At 35.6% G+C, this 6,103-nt stretch overlaps 1 pseudogene; it reads left to right on the top strand.

The window, feature by feature from the left end:
- The first annotated feature begins 1,300 nt into the window (after nucleotides 1-1,300).
- Nucleotides 1,301-4,497, top strand: LOC114754960 (uncharacterized; annotated as a pseudogene).
- Nucleotides 4,498-6,103: the final 1,606 nt, after the last annotated feature.

Genomic DNA, 6,103 nt, shown 5'->3' on the forward strand with positions numbered 1-6,103 from the left:
AAAACAGAGAAGGGAAGGAATAAAAGATCTCAGTTCAAGGGTCACAAAAAAACCCCACAAAAAATTATATATATATATATGATCTATACATATATCTCATGTACTCTTTCGGTCTTATATAAGACTCATTTGTAGTACAATAGGTCTTATATTTAGGATTGGAGGAGTATTTCTTTTTCTAAGTAGTAAATCACATCAGATTCTAACTAATCTAGGCTTAGAACGAGTAGTTCTACAAAAAATATTTTCTGTATCCACACAGACTCAAATCTAAGTTAGCAAGCTTAACTAGAACATGACCATACGCTGTTAATAATTTAATTTCTTTTCAACGCCATTCAATTTAATCCCAAAACAACCTATCTCAGTGTTCAGTGCTGATATTTGTAATGGTGCTCATGAAGGGTCTCATGTGCTTTTTCAGGCCGAACCGTTTACTCTCTCAATAACATACACAAACCATACATAGAGAGAAAGAGGGAGGGTTAGATTCCATACAGCTAAAAAGAATAGACTAATCATTGGTCTTTTTCTTGCATTTGCACCTTCCTTATCCACCACTCCAACCTCAAAATTCTTGAGCAGAGAGGAAATATATTCTTTAGGGTCAACAAGCCTATAAAGTAATAAAAAAATAGGCAAAAAGGAACCATGCACGAAATGAGAAGCTTGTACACAATTATTCTAGTAAAATTCTGCTCTAACATGTTTTTTCCATTCAAAGCAAATCAATGGTTAAAATTACACCAGTAAAATTCATCCATATTCACCACTGGTTTCATTTCTGATATGATGTGACATCTTCTTAATCTTTGATTTATTTTCAATTAAATGACAGTATTGTGTGGGATTCTTAGAGAATCTTGACCCCTCTTAGTGAAAGACATGAATCTGCAGAATGGTGGAAAAAGGGGAAGTCTCTGTATATTGAAAACACGTGGTTGGTAACTCTATCACAGCTCAATATCTCTCTCACCCAACGAATCCTCTTACGAGCTTCTTCATTGATTCTCCTCTCAGAATAAAATATAGTAACTCTTATGGCAAAAAAAAAAAAAACTCAGTAGAAGGGAAGATTAACAAGTAGTATTAGGCATTTGCCAAGTGGCTAAGAAGTTGAAAGCGTGTGTGTCACATTCAAGCCCTCGTGGTCTAGTTCGCATAAAGTAATGCCCTCCACAAGAGGTTGTATGGCAGATCCCCACCTCCCCATGTTATAGCTTCCCCATTTCTCTTTATAAAACCCCACTTCCCTCCCTTCCTTTCTCCTTCATTCTCTCATCACCATCATCATCACTTCCTTCTTCAATATTTCCTTCCCCGGTTTTTCTTCCATTAGTCCTTCTGAATCCTAATTCACAGGCCCTTTTTCTTTGTTTCCATTTTCAGTCAAGCACTAGATAAGCAAAGGAGCTGAGAAATGTGTAGCTCAAAGACCAAAGTGAGTGTAGGCATTGAAGCCTCCCCGGCGGCAACCCCACCGGCGATGGCCAGGATTAATGGCCGGCCGGTGCTTCAACCGACTTGTAACCGTGTTCCTAACCTTGAGAGGAGGAATTCCATCAAGAAAGTGCCACCACCAAAGTCACTTTCTCCACCATCACCACCCCCATTGTTCCCAACAAAGACTTCATTGACACCTCCAGTTTCTCCAAAGTCCTTTCTCTCCAAAGTCCCCAAGGCCTCCAGCAATTAAGAGAGGGAGTGACCATAATGGGATTAACCTGAACTCAAGTTCTGAGAAGGTTTCTGTGCCAACCCCAAGAAACTCCCTGAAAGCTAATCCCTGTTTGGAGAGGAAGAAGTCAAAGAGTTTTAAGGAAGGGCCTTGTGGTTCTGTTGAGGCATCTTTGAGTTATTCTTCTTCTCTGATCACTGAGGCACCTGGAAGCATTGCTGCTGTGAGGAGGGAACAGGTGGCTCTGCAGCAAGCACAGAGGAAATTGAAGATTGCCCATTATGGAAGATCAAAATCTGCCAAGTTTGATAAAGTTGTTCCTCTTGATTCTTCAAACAATCCCTCAACAAAGACAAGTGAGGAGGAGAAAAGATGCAGCTTCATCACCAGCAATTCAGGTAATTCTAAGACAAGAGTCCTCATTTGAATACAAACTCGTAATTTCATAATTATACCTATTTTGTTAGTTACAGAATGCGTAACTTCTGTGTCTGTGTCTCGTTTGATCATTAGATCCCATCTATATTGCTTATCATGATGAAGAATGGGGAGTTCCAGTTCATGATGACAAGTAAATTCCTGCTTCTCTCTCTCTCTCTCACTCTCACACACGCATTCACAGAGAAAAAGACATAAACACGTAACAAGCCAAACAAAAATATGCAGAGGCAAATGATTACTGCAATTGACAAAAAGCCTTATTGTCCACGCAGGATGCTGTTCGAACTTCTGGTCCTAAGCGGTGCTCAGGTGGGATCTGATTGGACCTCAATCTTGAAGAAACGCCAAGATTTCAGGTTGGATCTTGCTAAAAAATAAAGGATATTTCTATAAAAAGTTCGATTTTGTAAGAGGATCGACGTGTAATTGATAATCTTACGGCAAAAATGAAATTACTTGTTAAATTGTTCAACCTCTTTTATGTTGAGCCGCATAAAATACCTGTATATCTGTGTTCAACTACATATCATATTCTTAACTAACTATTCAAAACATGAACAGGACTGCATTTTCAGGATTTGATGCAGAACTAGTGGCCAACTCGACAGAGAAGCAAATGATGGCTATTAGTTCAGAACATGGCATTGATATTAGCAGAGTTCGAGGAGTTGTTGACAATGCTAACCGAATTCTAGAGGTAAGCGAAGCATTATGATGCCTTGTAAGTTGTGCCCATTTTAGCATTTTTTCCGTTTGATCTCTCTGTTCTTGTTTATGTTTTGTCCTCCCAAAAAGCTAGTAGTTTGCTTGGTTTGAGTGAATATTCTTGTGGGAAAGAGAAAGATTAATCAAAGAGCACCAATGATGGGAAAGTACAATAATGACTTGAGTTTTAATTTTAGTCTTTCTCTTCCAACTACCTCTTTGACCAGTAAATTTCAGTCTTTCAAATCAGCAAGTTTCAAAAGATCAGAAATTTTAATGATAATGATGTTTTAAACATGTTAAAAGCAACATCTTAACTGAAGGATAAAAGTCTTTTCCCCCTGTAGAAAAAGAAGAAAGATAAACCATTTTAGGATCAATGTTTTCGGGAATATTAAAAAAAAAAAGATCATTTTTAGTCATGAAAGAAATTGAAACTTCGACTTAAAATATAATAATAGACTTGTGTTTTATCCATGCATTAAAGTTGAACAGCATTTGGATAGAAGGTGTTAGAGTCTTGGAGATACTTAATAAAAATCTAGCAATTTTTCAACTGTGGCTAATTCTTCTTCTTCTGCAAATTGGGTTATTGCAGCTTAAGAAGGATTTTGGAACATTTAACAAATACATATGGGGATTTGTGAATCACAAACCCATCTCCACCCAATACAAGTTTGGCCACAAGATCCCAGTGAAGACATCAAAATCAGAGACCATAAGCAAAGACATGGTCAGAAGAGGTTTCAGGTTCGTTGGTCCAACCGTGGTTCACTCATTTATGCAAGCGGCCGGTCTAACCAACGACCACTTAATCACTTGCCACAGACATTTGCAATGCACCCTGGTGGCAGCTCAGCCCCACGTAGAAAGGGAGCCCAAACCCAACACTCTATAGAACAAAATCTCAACAAGAAATTTCTTACATATCATATAGCTCCTATGAATATAACAATCAAGATATGATCCGCATCACTATTACTCATCTGAGATCGTCCAGAATAAATCTTGATCGTTATACCTACGTGTGCTATATGATAGATTAGAATTTCAAAGTTGACTAAAGAGCTGATGGATGCTGAAGAGCATATATGCTGCTAACTATAGTTGTGTATAGTATTAGGTTAGTGAGAGGAAAAAAGAAAGGATTGTTTGTATTTTTTTCTGATCTGTGAGACGTTGTAATGACAGTTTGGGTTTGCTTTAGACGTTAAAGTATGTTTTTAAGAGGGGAAAGAAGGATTTGGAATGTGTTATGAAGTGGCAGGAGAGTTAGGGGACAGAGGACATGTGCTTGTTCAACTGTTAAGGCAAGGGCATGTGTGGGGTGTCAGTTAGTTTGCTTTAAGGGCATGTGACCCTTCAGACTTTGCATTATTTAGTGCACTTTAACAGCCTGCGTGTGAGAGAAAGAGAGGGATACTTGTAGAGAGAGAGAGAGAGAGAGTTGGGACCACCCTCTTCTCTGTGGGTTTTTTTTTTTTTTTTTGGATATGGGGTTGGTATGTTGTGTGTACTTACTGTGTTTTGTTCTAACTTTTTGGCTTTTGGTTTAGTCCACAATGTAATGTGATTTTGGAGTTGGTGTGGATCTTTTTGAGTGGTGTTCAATTCATTGGCCATGTGCTTCTCTGTACTATTTGCTTACTAATACAAAAGGCTTTTCTCTCTAATTGTTTATTGAGATAAGATAAGTATCTTCTTCCCATGTGCCCAGTCCCTTCTGCTGTGTGCAAGAATCTAGCTTTCTTCCTTTCTTCTTGGAACAAATTCTCATTCTCATTCGCTTATAGGTAATATCTTTTCGCTCATTTTTAGTAAAATCATATCAATTAACAAATGGTTCATCTATGAAAAAACATAATTGGTAATTGTTTGACCAAAGCTTTTACATGAGAATCAAATAAAGCCTGCAAATAAATCTAATAAGAAGAGTTTCTTCAAGAGGGGAATTGCTACGAGTTACCAAAGAAAGAATATAGTTATTTAGAAATTCCATTTACACATGAGCAGTAAGAATCTGTTGTCATTTTTTATACTGGAACTTAATTATTGTAGAACTTGTTTGCTACACATAAATATTTTCATATTTGAGGCAATTCTATCTCGTTTTTTTTATCATTTTTGTTTCGAGAGAAATTATTTTTTAATATTATCAGAAAAATATTTCTGGTATCTTATTTGGCGCAAAAAAGGTGTATTGAGAGTGGCAAATAAAGCATGAAAAATAAGGAAACTTTATCTTAACATAATGCTAATGGCCTAACATCAGTTCTGGGATTCCAACACAAGTATTTAATTACATAAAAGAAATAGTGGGGCAAGAAAGTGTGAGATTCTCTTCTTTTCTTTTCCTCGTGTCTATCTTTTTTAAAAGAAATACATATTGTCAACTTCTGATTTTAGAATGGGAGAATCGAATTCACATATTTGCCAGTAAATATTCGATTAAGTATTCGCAACATGATAAATTATAAACAAACATATAAGAAGGTCGAGCATGATATTAGAAGAAATATTAAATTGATTTTTTATTTTTTATTTTTCAAAATGAGCAGTGTAGCTCGAAATTCAGAGATTAAATGCTTTTGCCAAACCCATGGCTGACCATTTCTATCAGTATTTACTGTTTAACATGTTAGAGAGGGAATTGATGCTTGCAATAAAGGACCCTTTTTTTCCCCCCCTTCTTGTTTTGCCTTTTTCGGCCAACAAGAGACCCTATTATAGGTAGTTGAAACTGAGCTAACAAGAAGAATATTATATCCAGGTGATCCAATTTAATTTAATATAAATTATTAAGAGTCTCTTGGTTAAAAAAAAGAATTAATAACAGTCTAATATTTTTTTTTATTGGAATCGTCTGGTATGTTAATAAAAAAAAGAGAGAGCGATGAAAAAAAAAATAGGTGTGAGCATTTTGTCCCTTTTTTACCTCTATACCACAACTTTTGAATATTTTAAAGGCTTCAATTGGCGAAGAAGTTGTATATGAAATATAGAGAAAATAATATTTTCGATCAAAATTTTAATTTTAATTATTTTTATAATTTAGAACTACAATTTTATAAGTATTTTTGTTTGTTACTCTAATTCTTATTTTTTTTAACTAGGTATATATATCTTTTTATTAGAGACAATCTTATTTAAGATATTATCAGACACTAAATATAGCTACTGTTATTGTTTTTACTCTAGTTCTCATTGTTAAATCTAATTTCGATATATACTTTTTTTTGGTAACGATATATAGACTTTGAATATTGAGGAACTGAGGCC

This window comes from Neltuma alba, unplaced genomic scaffold, assembly GCF_004799145.2.
Source record: "Neltuma alba isolate B1F8T4 unplaced genomic scaffold, ASM479914v2 tig00010229_pilon, whole genome shotgun sequence".
Classification (NCBI taxonomy): domain Eukaryota; kingdom Viridiplantae; phylum Streptophyta; class Magnoliopsida; order Fabales; family Fabaceae; genus Neltuma; species Neltuma alba.